We start from the raw sequence: 16555 nt of genomic DNA on the forward strand, positions 1-16555 counted from the left end.
AGGGTTTGCAGACCGGTCACCATTCTGGTCGCTCTTTTATGAACTTGCTCCAGTTTGCTGATGTCTTTTTTTTAAAATGTGGTGCCCAAAACTGGACACAGCATTCCAGATGAGGTCTGACCAAAGAGGAGTAGAGGGAAATAATGACTTCACGTGATCTAGACTGTATGCTTCTGTTAATACATCCTAGAATTGCATTTGCCTTTTTTGCTGCTGCATCACACTGTTGACTCACATTCAGTCTGTGATCTATTAGTATACCCAAGTCTTTTTCACATGTGCTGTTGCTTAGCCCTATTCCTCCCATTCTGTATGTTTTTTTCATTTTTATTGCCCAGATGTAGTACTTTGCATTTTTCCCTGTTAAAAACCATTCTGTTAGTTGCTGCCCACTACTCCAGTTTATTTATATCTTTTTGAATCCTCTCTCTCTTCTCTAGTATTAGCTATCCCTCCAAGCTTTGTGTCATCACCAAATTTAATCAGTTTACCCTCAATTCCTTCATCTAAATCGTTGATAAAGATGTTGAACAATACAGGGCCCAGGACAGAGCCCTGTGGTACCCCACCTGAGACATTCTTCCAACTGGATGTGCAGCCATTTACGACCACTCTTTGGGTCCGATCACTAAGCCAGTTATGAATCCACCTAACAGTTGCTTTGTCCATTCCATACTTAGCCATTTTTTCAATAAGGATTGTGTGAGATACTTTGTCAAACACTTTGCTGAAGTCAAGATATACTATATCTACAGCATTTCCCTGATCCACCCAATCAGGGTCATAGAAGGAAAATAAGTTAGTCTGACATGACTTATTAGTTACAAACACATGCTGACTCTGTTTAATCACTTCATTCTTATCCAGGTACTTACATACATGTTGTTTAATAATTTGTTCAAAGATCTTTCCTGGTATAGAAGTCAGACTCACCGGCCTATAGTTGCCTGGGTCCACCTTCTTCCCCTTTTTGAAGATAAGAACAACATTTGCTCTTCTCCAGTCTTCTGGGACTTTTCCTGTTCTCCAAGAATTTTCAAAGATTATGGAGAGGGGTTCAAATATTTCTTCTGCTATCTTCTTCAGTACTCTGGGGTGTAATTCATCTGGACCTGGAGACTTGAATTTATTTAGGCTAGCTAAGTGTTTCCTCACTATATTTCTGTTTATAGATATCCTGGATTCTTCTATTCGCTTAATAGGACAGTGAAGAACAGTTGACGTTACATTTCCTTTCTGGGAGATAATGATGCTAAGAGACTTCACCCAAGGCACGTCTGATTAGGACGATTCTTCCAGCAGAAAATGCAGACCTGTGGACAGAGTGGAGGAGGTCTCTCGAGTCCTTAACCAACCTTCGGGTGAAACAACCGTATGCTCCTGTGCCATCCACAGAAGTCAAGACACAAAGACTTTGTATCTTCTGTGATGCATCAGTCAACGCAATCGCAGCAGTAGCGTACCTCAAAACCATAGGCATGAACGCCAGGCCACTGACAACACTTTTCAGTGATTCCAGAGACCCGACAGTGATTACTCCTGCAATGCTACTCACGCAGAAAGCCTGTGTCCCGAGAGCTCCACTTGGAGAATTCAAAGATAAAGACCTCTTCAGACGCCAATTGAGGCAAGTACAAAGTGTGTCCAATGTCTTCTGGGACAGATGGAAGAAGCAATATCTCTCCACTCTGCAAAAAGACCACCCAAACATCCAACCTGGTGATGTTGTACTTGTCAAAGACAGTCACAAAGAAACAAGTGGCCACTCAGCCAAGTCACCAAGCCTCTTCCCAGCAAGGATGGGAAAGTACGCAAAGTAGAGGTCAAAGTGTGCAAAATTGGGGAGAACAAACTGTTCCTCAGGCCAGTTACTGAACTTGTATGTTATTATCCCCAAAAGAACCAAATAGTGGCATCCGTTGATGCCAAGCCGGGAGTGTTCTGCTCATTCATGTGCAGCAAGAAATTTCATAAGCACTGTTCCAGCTATGGCCATTAGATCTCATAGTTGTCCTCTTTTCCTATTCATGGACTTAGAATCCTTTCCCTTTAGTAGTTGTTCTGTTTAGAACCTCCCCTTCATCTTTCCCAGCTAGGAAGTTGTAGCCATTTTCTCCCAGAGCTCTGAGTTACACACACGTGTCTTGCTCCCTGAAAATCACTACTTTTGTCAAGCGGATTTCAGTGAGGGTTTAATACAGTTATTTGTTTGTGCTATGCATCTGTGTTAGCTAGCCTTAATGCAGCCCCCGTGATATGTGCAATGTATTTCCAGCTCGTTGTAATGCAGTAGTGCAATTCTGGCAGCCTACGTTTGCTTAGTTGTTGTGAATTCTCTTTCTGGACTCCCTCTGGTGGTTACTGAAGGTAGTGGAGCTGGTCAGATTGACAGAGGTGTTGTGAGTTCTCTTTCTGGACTCCCTCTGGTGGTTACTGGAGGTAGTGGAGCTGGTCGGATTGACAGAGGCTTACCACCTGATAATGATGATGACAATTGGAGATCTGGGGTTTCTGACTGGTGTAGTTATGCCAGCTGACTTCCTTCAATCCCTGCTGGTGATTTTCTTCCTGTGCCTTCTGAGGTCTGATGTCTGCTGTCTCCTGCTCTGTTCCTGCATGGTTCAGCTAAGTGGTTCATTTGCTAATCTTTTTGCATTTGATCTGGTGTTGTCTATCTGCTTTGTGCTGGTCAGCTTGCTCTTGCTGGGGCATGTGCTGCATCACCGCCCATATGTTACTGCTTGTGTCAGTTTGTTCTATCCCCTGTTATATTGGCCTCTTTTTGCTTTCAGTATATACCAGAGTGCTGATATAGTGGGGGCGAAGTCGTGTGAATTCAGTGTTTTTTGTGCATCAGACGTGTTGGATTTTTCAGGGTTTTTGCGTGATTGCAGACAGTGTCTTTCCTTTCCTGTCCTGTCTAGTCAGTGTGGGCCCCATCATTTGCTCAGTCTATTTTTCTGCCTGCGTTTGTGTTTTCATCTTGTCTCACTGACAATATATGTTTGGGGGCTGTCTATTCCTTTGGGGTCTGCTCCGGGGCAGTTTAGATTTCTCCTTTCTTGCTTTAGGCTGAGTTAGTTGTCCGGCTGTGTCGAGGCGTCTAGGGCAGCGTAGGTACGCTCCATGGCTACTGCTAGTTGTGTGGATAGGATCAGGGGTCTGCAATCCGCTTAGTTACCAACCTCTCTGGTTTTCTTGTGGCTTAGCCTGGTCCTGCTATCCTCCTCGGTGACCCATTCATAACACTTAGTTATTCTCTTCACTGCATTGTGTGTTGTATGACTCATCCTCTGTAATAATGCCTGCTACTGATATAATAGCACTCTGTATCATTGCCTTTACCGATGGAATAGCACCCTGTATTATTGCTGTTATCTGCCAGTACAGATATACTGTACTGTCTGTTTCTTTGTAGTTTTTACCCGATCTCATCCACAATTGTGTTGACCAATCTCATCTACTATATCATCTGTTATCATCTACCATTGTTGTTCACATCATCTCAATAAATATAGACTTAAGCACCCATACAGTCTTTTTACTGTGAGTGGATGAAGGCTTTAGCCGTATGCTGGCATCCACACAGCATCATACGTGGAAGAAGGCAGAACAGAGGGCTTTTTTTCCCCTTTTTCTCTTTTCTCATTTCACTAGCATGTCACTCCACATCACTAACTCTCTGGTTAGACCGCACATGGAGTACAGTTTTGGGCACCGGTGCTCAGGAAGGATATAATGGAACTAGTGCGGGTACAAAGTAGGGCAACAAAATTAATAAAGGGGATGGGGGAACTACAATACCCAGAGAGATTAGCAAAATTAGGATTATTTAGTCTAGAAAAAAGACGACTGAGGGGCGATCTAATAACCATGTATAAGTATATAAGGGGACAATACAAATATCTCTCCGAGGATCTGTTTATACCAAGGAAGGTGACAGTCACAAGGGGGCATTCTCTGCGTCTGGATGAGTGAAGCTTTTTCCACCAACATAGAAGAGGATTCTTTACAGTTAGGGCAATGAGAATCTGGAATTCCCTGCCTGAGGAGGTGGTGATGGCGAACTCAGTCGAAGGGTTCAAGAGAGGCCTGGATGTCTTCCTGCAGCGTAACAATATTGTATCTTACAGTTATTGTTATGTTCTTTAGAAGGACGTAGATCTGGGGATTTATTCTGACAGAATTTTATAGGCTGAACTGGATGGACTGTCTTTTTTCAGCCTAACTATGTTACTATGTTACTACACCTGTTTCTATATAGGTATTTGGCAGTCAATAATTTTCACACCATGAAAAGAAACGCACGGCACTTCTGGATCCATTAGTGGTATGAAAATGATATTTGGCACTCATAAAATCCTTTGACTATTTACTCCCACTCTTTGTATGATGCACCCTAATATAAGTGTTTTGTCCTGATGAAGAAATGTATGCTTCGAAACGCATTGACAAATAAAAAACGTCTCCAAATACCCTTCACTGTTATTTCATCATCTGGTGGGAGATTGGATCTAAAATCGCACTGCCATCTTTTAATTTGTGTACATTTTATTTGCCTCGACGGATCCACCTCAGCCTTCTGCTAAAACGGGTTGTGACATTCACAACCCCACATGGTGAGCATAAACCATTTTTCTGTTTGCCTTCTTTTATACTGGATAAGACCCTATTTGCACTTCATTGTCTCCCTTGTCTATTTTTATCCAAGGCTGCAATGTTGTGAGATATGCTCTTCTCTGCCCCACTGAATCTTAGTTTTTTCTAAGTTTTTTTTTCTTTTTTGTGAGCGGGGTAGGGGTGGCTAAAACTTGTGCTATGGGGTCCCATTATTTCTATGTATGTGTAAGAAAGAGAGATCTGTTGGATGCAGTGAATAGCCGGAGACAGAGAAAGGGTTATCAAGGGTTTACTGAACAGACAATTTACAAGTAATACTCCACGCAGGGGGAGGCAAGACCAGTAAAGGAGCAGCGGACATCACATATAAACACAATGCTCGGGAATAAGATACATAAAAACATGGGAATTTATCGCTTGCAGTTCTTGCAGGGAGAGGGCTGGAAAATCTACCGACGACGTCGCAAATCGTGGACAAAGTCTCTGGCTCTGCTATGGAGATACAAGAAGCACTGTCTCCCGACTGAGCAGATGGATTCGGTCCTGCTTGATTTGAGTGCGCCAGGACGTGGAAACAGTCCTTTGTGTGGATTCCTCAAAAATGGCGCCGGACAGGGGCACGCTTACAGATCGTGGCAGCTGGCGGCCTTATGGAGTAGTCTCTAGGCAGTTTATCCTCTATCACAGGCAAAACAGGGGTATCCAAAAGTACGGGTTCATATGGTAAATAGCGTCAGAGGAAGTCTTAAGGTCACCGCTCTGAGGATTGAGTGACGTGAATTGACAGTGCAAGCCGTGGAGAGGGAGTCAACCGTCTCCTGTCTCCTCCCAAGTATGACCCGTTCCCGCGTTCATGTCTCCTTATATGCCCCGCTCCCCCTGCTGCCCAAAAAAAAGGGCTCTCAATCCTAGAAGAAATCTCCCCCGCTAGCAGTGGTGACAGTCCCGATAGTTCCAGTCTTAAAGGGCGCCGGACACCATTGACTCTGCCTCGGCTCATCTTCTTACACCCCCCTCTCTTTTCATTCGCCATTCCACGGGCGACGCATCTCGAGCATAGCTGGAGAGTATGTTGGCTCTAGTGGTTTGCCGCCAAATAAAAATGATCTTGATTATACCGAATGGGGGGGTTGTCCAGCCGTTGTTCATTTGGAGGGACGTAGATTGGAAGGAATAGTGGAGTGTACTTGCGGAGGCAAAGTCGAATCTGTACTTGCCATAGCGCTTCCTTCCTGGGTCTCAGGATTATGAGTTACAGACAAATTTTCAGATGGCTCATGGCCACAGGAGGCACCTCTTCAGGAACTCCAGGGGTTTCTGTTCCCTGTACGGGATTTTCGGAAAGGCATGGCCGGAGCACACTCCTATGAACCATTCTGGTGGGGTGCATTCTCTTCCCCTTCTGGATAGACCACGGTCCTTCCATACCAACCCGATGCTTCACTCTGTATGGCCTACTCTCCCACTGATTTTCCAGCTTGTCATGAGGACATTTCTCCTGCACCAACAACCAATCCCCAACCTGAAGTTCTGTCCCCGTAGAGGAAGCTTCTCAGGGTGCTCCAGCTCCTGGAGACGTATCTGAACCAAATGATGTAAGGTCTGTAGACGGTGATGATGTTCTCGGATCCAGGTAGACACCCCCGTCCGTGGGTAGTCCTCTACTGAATCCAGCTCTGTGATTTCCTTTCCTGTTCGGCCAAACAACGAGTAGGGTGTGTAACCTGTGGTTTAATGGACTCAATTGTTGTAGATCCACACAAGTTCAGAGACATATTCTAGCCACCTAGCCTTTCTATCATTTTCCAGGGTCCTCAGCATCTTAATCAGAGTATGGTTAAATCGCTGACAGGCTCTGTTTCCCTGAGGATGATATGGTGTGGTGTGTGATCTGCCAAACTGATAGCAGTTCCACTAGCAGTGGTAACAGTCCTGATAGTTCCAGCCTTAGAGGGCACAGGACACCGTTGACTCTGCCTCGGCTCATCACTTATGCCCATAAGTGTAAACAGGAACAAAGATGCAGCTGCGCACCCGGATCCAGATGGCCATATGAATAAGAGGCTTAAAATAGTTGTGAGGGACCATAGTGTCCCACCTCAACCTGTACGGCCATCAAAGGAAGGGAAGATGGAGGCCCTCATAGTAACCTGTTCTTTCACTGTAATCAGCAATATCAGAAATGTGCAGCCACATGTAACCATCAAGCCTATAGCTCTGGATTGTGCAGAATATGTATTCTTTAAGTGCCATTCCTGCTACCAGATGTGCTTTTATTTTACCAGTTCATTTAGTGTACAAAAGTTTATATTCTTACTACAGTCTTTCTTCCTCATCTCTACTTTTTCAGGTCCTGAGCGGCCATCTCAAGTGGCAGTATGCGGTCTGGTCTGCAGTTGAATTTACACCATGTAAGAACACATATACCCAGCCAGATTCCTAACAGTCAGGTTGTACCTGGGCATAACACCTATGCGCAGTGGAATAAAGGTATAGTATGCCCAGAAACCCCTTTGTTAAAGGGGACCCTTAACAATCTAGAGACCTGGGATCCCCTGTGGTGAATTAGTGACCCTGTGCAACCCCTGCCCCCTTCTCTTGAAGTCTTAGCAGCCAGTACCCCAGTGATTAGACATTTATCATCTATTCTGTTGAAGTGTGAAACTGATGTTTATGGGACAAAACCTTTAAGCGTCATTTCAATTATTTGAGTGGTTTTCAAATCCACAGCAGAAAAATCCATGGCTGTACGAAAGGCAACGTAGATCGATCTCCTATTAAAAACAATGAGAGGCAGTTTGTGTGCGGTTTTTATTCAATGTTTAATATGCAGCGAATAAGGATCACGGACAATGACATGATAACCCCTTCCACACAAAAATCTATGTATACTGAAGGAGAAAATCTGGAAATGTTAAAGTTCCTTACAACAAAGGTTTCAGCTAAATTGGGGTCTTATTCCATAGGATAAATATACTTCAGCCAAGTCTATATTGAAGGTCAGATCTATCAACAATATGGAGATGACATTAAAAGTGCTTTTAAATATTTATAAAGGTTAAAATATCCACATAAAAAAATAATTTTAAAATAAAAATGACAAATGGTTATAATTAAACACTATGCTAATTGGAGTAGATTCTCCTCTGCTCCATTCACACTACTTAATTCCATTATAGCTCACTACTTGTTTTTCCCATCTATCCCATAGGCTGCTAACAGTGAGTGTCAGTATGATGGATTATTACCCTTCTCACCCAGGCATACATACTACACAGTCGTAGACCTCAGGCGGCAACATAATTCTTCTTTCTTGCTACGTTAGTCCTGACGCACTGACTTTTAGGGCTGAAGGGTGCTGACTGGTGCTGACTAACAACCTATGAGCTCAATTCATTATCCAAGTCATATCTAGAACTAAGCATCCCTACATGCTGCGTAATGGTCTCTTGCCTTTCATTTAATTGTCACCCTTCCTGCATTTCAATACAAATAATTAGGCCTCCGCAATTTTAAAAGGGCCTCACCGTCCCTCTCTGAATCAGTCTCTATGTTTCAGTCACAATAGCTCTCATGGTGACCTCTCCCTGGCACACTCTTCACTTCACAGTGGCTACATCACAGTCCTCACTAACAGCCATTATTCTAGTTATCACTGATGTGCTAACTCTACATTTATTTACATTAACCCCTACCCAACCAGTGACGCCTACATAGGCATCATGAAAACCTGTGCCAATACGACCAGTAACGCCTACTTAGGCGTCATGGTATAAATCACCCTCCTGCGGGTCGGGTGACTGGGGTCAATGAAAGGTCATCTGACCCGCGCGCGCGCGCACACAGGACCCTTTATACTTCACCACGGGGTGTGGCTTAGGGGGTGAAACAGCCAATCAGAGCAATAGTAATATTTCATCAATGAAATTTGATGAAATATTACAATCCAGCCATGGCCACCTTCACCCTCCACGGTGCCTCCGAGTCCCGCTCTGGCTCCTGGTGTCCCGCTGTCCTGGATCATGGGCACCCCCATTTTGGAAAATGGCGGGTGCATGCGCAGTGCGCCCGCCGGAATCTGCAATGCTGCAGATCCATTCATTTATTTTGATCACTGTGATAAACTCTCACAGTGATCAAAATAAAAAAAGTAAATAACCCCCCCCTTTATCAAGCCTATAGGTAGGGACAAATAATAAAATAAAGAAAATATTTTTATTTTTCCATTAGGGTAAGAATTAAGGTTAGGGTTGGAATTAAGGTTAAGATTAGGGTTAGAGGTGGGTTGGGGTTGTGATTAGGGTTAGGCTTGTGGTTAGGGTTAGAGTTGGGATTAGTGTTAGGGGTGTGTTGGGGTTAGGGTTGTGGCTAGGGTTATGATTAGGGTTGGGATTAGGGTTAGGGGTGTGTTGGGGTTAGAGTTGGAGTTAGAATTGAGGGGTTTCCACTGTTTAGGCACATCGCGGGGTCTCCAAACGCGACATGGCACCACCATTTATTCCAGCCAATTTTGCATTCAAAAAGTCAAGCAGTGCTCCCTCCATTCCAAGCCCCGACGTGTGCACAAACAGTGGTTTACCCCCACATATGGGATATTGCACAACAACTTTGGGGGTCTAATTTCTCCTGTTACCCTTTGGAGAATAAAAAATTGGGGGCTAAAAAAAATATTTTTGTGGAAAAAAAATGATTTTTTATTTTCACGGCTCTGCGTTATAAACTTCTGTGAAGCACTTGGGGGTTCAAAGTGCTCACCACACATCTAGATAAGTTCCTTGGGTGGTCTAGTTTCCAAAATGGGATCACTTGTGGGGGGTTTCCACTGTTTAGGCACATCAGGGGCTCTGAAAATGTACATGATGCCCGCAGACCATTCCATCAAAGTCGGCATTTCAAAACGTCACTACTTCCCTTCCAAGCCCCAACGTGTGCCCAAACAGTGGTCCCCCCCACATATGGGGTACCAGCGTACTCAGGATAAGCTGGACAACAACTTTAGGGGTCCAATTTGTCCTGTTACCATTGTTAAAATAAAAAATAGCGGGCTAAAAAAACATTTTTTGAGGAAAGAAAAATATTTTTATTTTCATGGCTCTGCGTTATAAACTACTGTGAAGCACCTGGGGGTTCAAAGTGCTCACTATGCATCTAGATAAGTTTCTTAGGTGGTCTAGTTTTCAAAATGGGGTAATTTGTGAGGGAGCTCCAAAGTTTAGGCACACAGGGGCTCTCCAAACACGACTTGGTGTCCGCTAACGATTGGAGTTAATTTTCCATTCAAAAAGTCAAATGATGTTCCTTCCCTTCTGAGCCCTGCCGTGCGCCCAAACAGTGGTTCCCCCCCATATATGGGGTATCAGCATACTCAGGACAAACTGTTCAACAACTTTTGGGATCCAATTTATCCTGTTACCCTTGGGAAAATAAAAAGTAGCGGGTTAAAAAATCATTTTTGAGGAAAAAAAATGATTTTTTATTTTCATGGCTCTGTGTTTATAAACTTCTGTGAAGCACTTAGGGGTTCAAAGTGCTCACTACACATCCAGATAAGCTCCTTGGGGGTTCTAGTTTCCAAAATGGGGTCACTTGTGGGGGGTTTCTACTGTTTAGGCACATCAGGGGCTCTGCCAACGCAACATGACGCCAGCAGAACATTCCATCAAAGTCTGCATTCCAAACTGGTGCTCCTTCCCTTCTGAGCTCTCCCATGTGCCCAAACAGTGGTTCCCCCCACATATGGGGTATTGGTGTACTCAGGACAAATTGCACAACAACTTTTGTGGTCCAATTTCTCCTGTTAGCCTTGTGATAATAAAAAATAGCGGGCTAAAAAATCATTTTTGAGGAAAAAAATGATTTTTTTTATTTTCACTGCTCTGCGTTTAAACTTCTGTGAAGCACTTGGGGTTTCAAAGTGCTCACCACACACCTAGTTAAGTTCATTCGGAGCTCTAGTTTCCAAAATGGGGTCATTTGTGGGGGAGCTCCAATGTTTAGGCACACAGGGGCTCTCCAAACGTGGCATGCTGTCCGCTAACCATTGAAGCTAATTTTCCATTCAAAAAGTCAAATGGCGCTCCTTCCCTTCTGGGCCCTGCCATGCGCCCAAACAGTGGTTTATGACCACATATGAGGTATCGTGTACTCAGGAGAAATTGCCCAACAAATTTTAGGATCCATTTTATCCTGTTGCCCATGTGCAAATGAAAAAATTGAGGCTAAAAGAAAATTTTTCTGAAAAAAAGTACTTTTTTTACGGATCAATTTGTGAAGCACCTGGGGGTTCAAAGTGCTCTCTATGCATCTAGATAAGTTCCTTGAAGGGTCTAGTTTCCAAAATGGGGTCACTTGTGGGGGAGCTCCAATGCTTAGACATACAGGGATTCTCCAAACGCGACATGACAACCGCTTAATATTCCAGCATATTTTCCATTCAAAAAGTCAAATGGCGCTCCTTCCCTTTGGAGCCCTGCCGTGCACCCAAACAGTGGCTTATGACCACATATGAGGTATCTTTGTACTTAGAAGACATTGCCCAACAAATTTGAGAATCCATTTTATCCTGTTACCCATGTGAAAATGAAAAAATTGATGCTAAAAGAAATTTTTTGTTGGAAAAATTAAAATGTCCATTTTTTTCCTTCCACGTTGCTGTAGTTCCTGTGAAGCACCTGAAGGGTTAATAATCTTCTTGGATGTAGGTTTGAGTAGCTTGAGGGCTGCAGTTTTTAGAATGGTGTTACTTTTGGGTATTTTCTGCCATATAGACCCCTCAAAGTGACTTCAAATGTGAGATTGTCCCTAAAAAAAATGGTTTTGTAAATTTTGTTGTAAAAATGAGAAATCGCTGGTCAACTTTTAACCCTTATGACTTCCTAACGAAAAAAATTTTGGAAGCAAAATTGTGCTTATGTAAAGTAGACATGTGGGAAATGTTATTTATTTACTATTTTATGTCACATATCTCTCTGGTTTAACAGAATAAAAATTCAAAATTTGAAAATTGAGAACATTTCAAAATGTCCACCAAATTTCCATTTTTTCACAAATGAACACAAAAATTATCAACCTAAATTTACAAATAACATGAAGCCCAATAACACGAAAAAACTATCTCAGAATCGCTAGGATCCGTTGAAGCGCTCCTGAGTTATTACCTCATAAAGGGACACTCGTCAGAATTACTAAAAATGGCCTGGCCATTAAGCTCAAAATAGGCTTGGTCATGAAGGAGTTAAATCTCATTTGCCAAGTGTTTACCCATTCAGAAATCTTATCCAGATCGTTTTGCAAAATTGTAATGTCAAGGTCAGATTTTAGTATCCTGCATAGTTTGGTGACATTAGCAAATACTGACACTTTACTCTCAATCCCATCCACAAGTTCATTAAAAAGAGGTTAAAAAACATCGGCCCTATTACAGATCCCTGTGGTATCCCACTGCTGACTATATCCCATTTAGAAAACGTACCATTTATGACAACTCTTTGTTTCCTGACTGTGAGCCATCGTGGGCAGGGTCCTCTCTCCTTCTGTACTTGTGTGTCCCTTGTCTTGCACATGTTTATTGTACTTGTCTATAATTCCCCTTTTCACATGAAAAGCGCCATGGAATAAATGGCGCTATATAAATGTATAAAAATAATACTAATTTAGCCAATTCCTTGTGGTTGTTATGTGGTACAGTATCAAATACCTTTTCTCATGTGCAGGCATTGCGGGACCTTAGGTATCTATGGTTACGACCACTGACATAGTGACATCTAGCTTTTTGCCCTTGGTTGAAACCAAAGATACCTAAGGTCCCGCAATGCCTGCAGATGAGAAAAGAAACATAGCGAATCAGAAAAAACTATACTACATTTCTAATTGGAAGTATTTGCTAACATTATTATTATTATTACATGAATCACAGCCACAGGTTTTTCAGCGGACTCTCATCTGTCGTGTCAACCCATTGGCACCCCACCATGATTGAAGGGTGCACCCTCAGTTCATTTGATTTAAATTCTGCTGATTTGAGAGTGGCATTTAAGAGGTTAACAGTAGTGAGTGTAGCACAGTTCTATTCACTGCTGTTAGAGCCTTCACCTCCCTCTGACCCCACTCCATACACGTACTACTGACTTGCGTCGTAATTGTATGGCAAATCCCAGAAAAGGGTTAAATGTAGTTCAAAAGTGCATCTTTAGTCCAACCACATGGATAAAGCATAAAATCTTCTTTATTGAATATTGAGTAAAAACATAAGAGTAATATCATAAAATGAGGTACTGAACCTATGCGTTTCGTGTGGTTATCTAGCTCTTAAGCATGCTAACCCCTTAACGACTGCCGATACGCATTTGAACGGCGGCAATTAAGGGTACTTATGCCTCAGTGCTGCTTTTTAATGGCGCTGAGAAATAAGTGTATAGCGCCCCCCAGTCGGAATTTCTTCGGGGTTTTGGCCACCGGGGGTAGCCGAGACCCCAGAGAACATGATACGGGTTGGATTTTACCAACCCCATTGTTGCAATCGCCGTTATTAATGGTATAACGGCGACCGCAAAAAAAGTTCGATTTTCCATTTAATTTCTCTCTCCTCTGATGTGATCGCACATCAATTGAGAGGGAAATGGGGTTCCCCCATCCTCCCGCGGTACCTCTAGTGTCCCTGCAACCCCCCCGTGAAGTCTCCTGGGCCGCCGTCTTCTTCTTCCGGGTGAAAATGGCGGGCGCATGCGCAGTGCGCCCGCTGAGATCTACTGGCCAGCACCCAGCATCAATAAGAAATTTTTCCTATTAGTTCATTTTGATCACTGTGATAGACCCTATCACAGGAATCAAAGTAAAACAAATAGTAAATCAAACCCCACTTTATCACTCCCTTAGGTAGGTAAAAATAATAAAATAAAAAATGTTTTTATTTCCATTTTCCCATTAGGGTTAGAGTTGGACTAAAGTGAGTTGGGCTAAAGTGAGTTGGGCTAAAGTGAGGGTTAGGGTTGGGCTAAAGTGAGTTGGACTAAAGTTAGGGTTAGGGTTGGGATAAAGTTAGGGTTAGAGTTGTGGTTATGGTTGGGATTACGGATAGGGTTAGGATTAGGGTTAGGTTTGTGGTTAGGGTTATGGTTAGGGTTGGGATTAAGGTTAGGGGTGTGTTGGGGTTAGGGTTGTGGTTAGGGTTATAGTTAGGGTTGGGATTAGGGGTGTGTTGAGGTTATTGATGGAGTTAGAATTGGGGGTTCCACAGTTTAGGTACATTAGGGGGTCTCCAAGCGCGACATGGCATCCAATCTCAATTACAGCCAATTTTGCGTTTAAAAAGTCAAATGGTGCTTCCTCCCTTCTGAGCCCTGCCATGCATTGCACTGTTTGTGACAGGACCCCTTGCCTCTGTGGCGTCACGATGGGAGGGTCTGAGAAAACTGTCCCAGAACTTTGACATTGTTCCCCTGCCTGAGCTGGATTGTACTTCTGTCTCTCTCTCTTGGACTCCTTGGTTGTACAACAAACTCTAACGTCTGCTGCCAGCGTTCTCACATGGGAATTTTTTCTGTAATTCCACTACAAGGGCCCTGTGGTACAGCATCATTTTTGCACACCTCTGCGTCTGGAAGAAGAGATTGAAAGTTCACCTTGTAGCGTGGGTCTAGAAGTGTCACCAAAGAGTAATGAGTGTCACAGAAAATTTTTATAATGTGAGGGTCACGGGAAACGCAGCACAACATAGAGTCAGCCATGCGGGCCAGATTGCTAACAGGCAAGACTTCCGTGTCCTCACCAACAGGATGAATGACCATTCTGTCCTCCTCCTCCTCCCTGTCCTCAGGCCATCCCCGCTGAACAGACAGTATGACAGCTGTGCTTGTAGTACCATCTATAGCGCATGAAAGTAGCTCCTGTTCTTCCTCCTCCTCATTGTCTACCAATCCACGTTGCACGACATGAACCTCAGCTGAGTGTAATCACCCTGTATGGTTTCTTTCTCCATGTCCTTGTGCTCTGCCTGCAATGCATCCTCTTTAATTGTGAGCAGAAAGGTTTTCAGAATGCTGAGAAGTGGGATGGTGTCGCTAATTATGGCGTCATCGCCACTCACCATCTTGGTGCAGTCCTCAAAGTTCTGGAGGATGATACATATGTCTGACATCCATGTCCATTCCTGAGGTCTTATGTGTAGAGACTGAACTGAACATCGACAGCCTTGTTGATGCTGGTAGTCAACAACTGCCTTCTTCTGCTCACAAATCCTTTCCAACATATGCAGTGTAGAGTTCCAACGTGTGGGGACATCACACACCAGTCAGTGAGCCGGAAGCTGCAAACGCTGCTGAAGCATGGCAAGGGCGGCTGAAGCTGTAGCTGACTTTCTAAAATGGGCAGACAGACAGTGTACTTTCACTAGCAGATCCGGCAGCTCCGGGTAGCTTTAGAGAAATCGTTGAACAACGAAGTTAAGCACATGGGCCAGGCAAGGTACGTGTGGGAGCTCATCTTGCCTCAGAGCCGCCACCAGGTTCTGGCCATTGTCACACATGACCATGCTTGGCTGTAGGTTCAGCGGTGTCATCCAAATATCTGACTGCTCTTTCAGCACTGTCCACAACTGTTCTGCATTGTGCGGTTTGTAACCTATGCAGATTAGCTTCAGCATAGAATGTTGCCACTTGGCTGAGGCAGTGCTGCAGTGCTTCCAGCTTCTGACTGATGTGTTCATTTCAAAGATGGAGGCTGAAGAGGAGGAGGTGTAGGAGATGTAGACTTGTCAGACTGTGGGGGCAACCCTTATTGACGTAGGGCCCGCAATCCTCGGTGTGAGGAGGATGTGTTCCATCACAAGGTCCGACTGGGTCCCGGCTTCCACTATGTTAACCCAGTGTGCCATCAGTGAGATGTACCGTCCCTGCCCACAGGCACTTGGCCACGTGTCCCTGGTTAGGTGGACTTTCCCAGTAACACCATTGTTGAGGGCATGGGTAATGTTGTAGGACACATGCTGGTGTAATGCCGTTACGGCACAACAGGAGAAATGTGAAAATTAAGTACTGTGACCTGTGGGGCATTGGCTGCGTATTTCCCCTTGCGTTCCAATGACTGGGGTATAGACAACTGAAGGCTAGGCTGGGACAAGGACGTGGACAGGCTTGATGATGGTGCTGGTTGACTGTGAGCAACAACAGGTGCACAGCTCGAGGCATCTTGACAGGAACTGGGGATTGGCTTCTATGCAAAACAGTGGAAGAAGAAGTGTTGTCACCTGCAGACAGTGTTCCTGGAGCCTGGGGTTCGGCTCACAAAGTCGGGTACTTTGCTGCCATGTGCCTAATCATGCTGGTGGAGGTCAGGCTGTTAGTTTTGCTACCCCTGCTGATGCGGGCATGGCAAGTGCTGCAAATGGCCTGTTTGGGTTTATTGGCAGAGTCTTTAAAAAATAACTGTGTGAAATATAGCATGGCACTACTGCAGGGTGCACAAGTAGGTTACCCAAACCAAAGAGCAATAATGAAAATAACTTGGCACTCAACTTATAGCGTTCATGAAAATAGAAAATAATTTTATTTATGCAGTCTGCAAAAACGTTTCGGCCTACATGGCCTTCAAATTCTTTTCTATTTTCATGAACGCTATAAGTTGAGTGCCAAGTTATTTTCATTATTTTAAAAAATAACTAGACTCGGGAAGAACTAACATTTGGAATGGCAACTTCCGTCCTGTTGGTGTTACGGGGAACGGATGCACGCCTTTTGTCTGCGGCCACCACACTGCTTTCTGCCTGTTGGAGTGATATGCCTCCTTCCCCATGTGTGCTGTTGTCCTCGCTCTGCATGTCTTCCTGCCAGGTTGGGTCGGTCACTATGTCATCCACCACCTCGTCTTCCACATCCGCACCCTGCTCCTCCTCCTGACTTTCCGGCAATTGTATCTCATCATCGTCCACCTCTTGTGACCG

This window comes from Dendrobates tinctorius, unplaced genomic scaffold, assembly GCF_039654945.1.
Source record: "Dendrobates tinctorius isolate UK_male_01 unplaced genomic scaffold, ASM3965494v1 ptg000022l, whole genome shotgun sequence".
In the NCBI taxonomy this organism is placed as follows: Eukaryota; Metazoa; Chordata; class Amphibia; order Anura; family Dendrobatidae; genus Dendrobates; species Dendrobates tinctorius.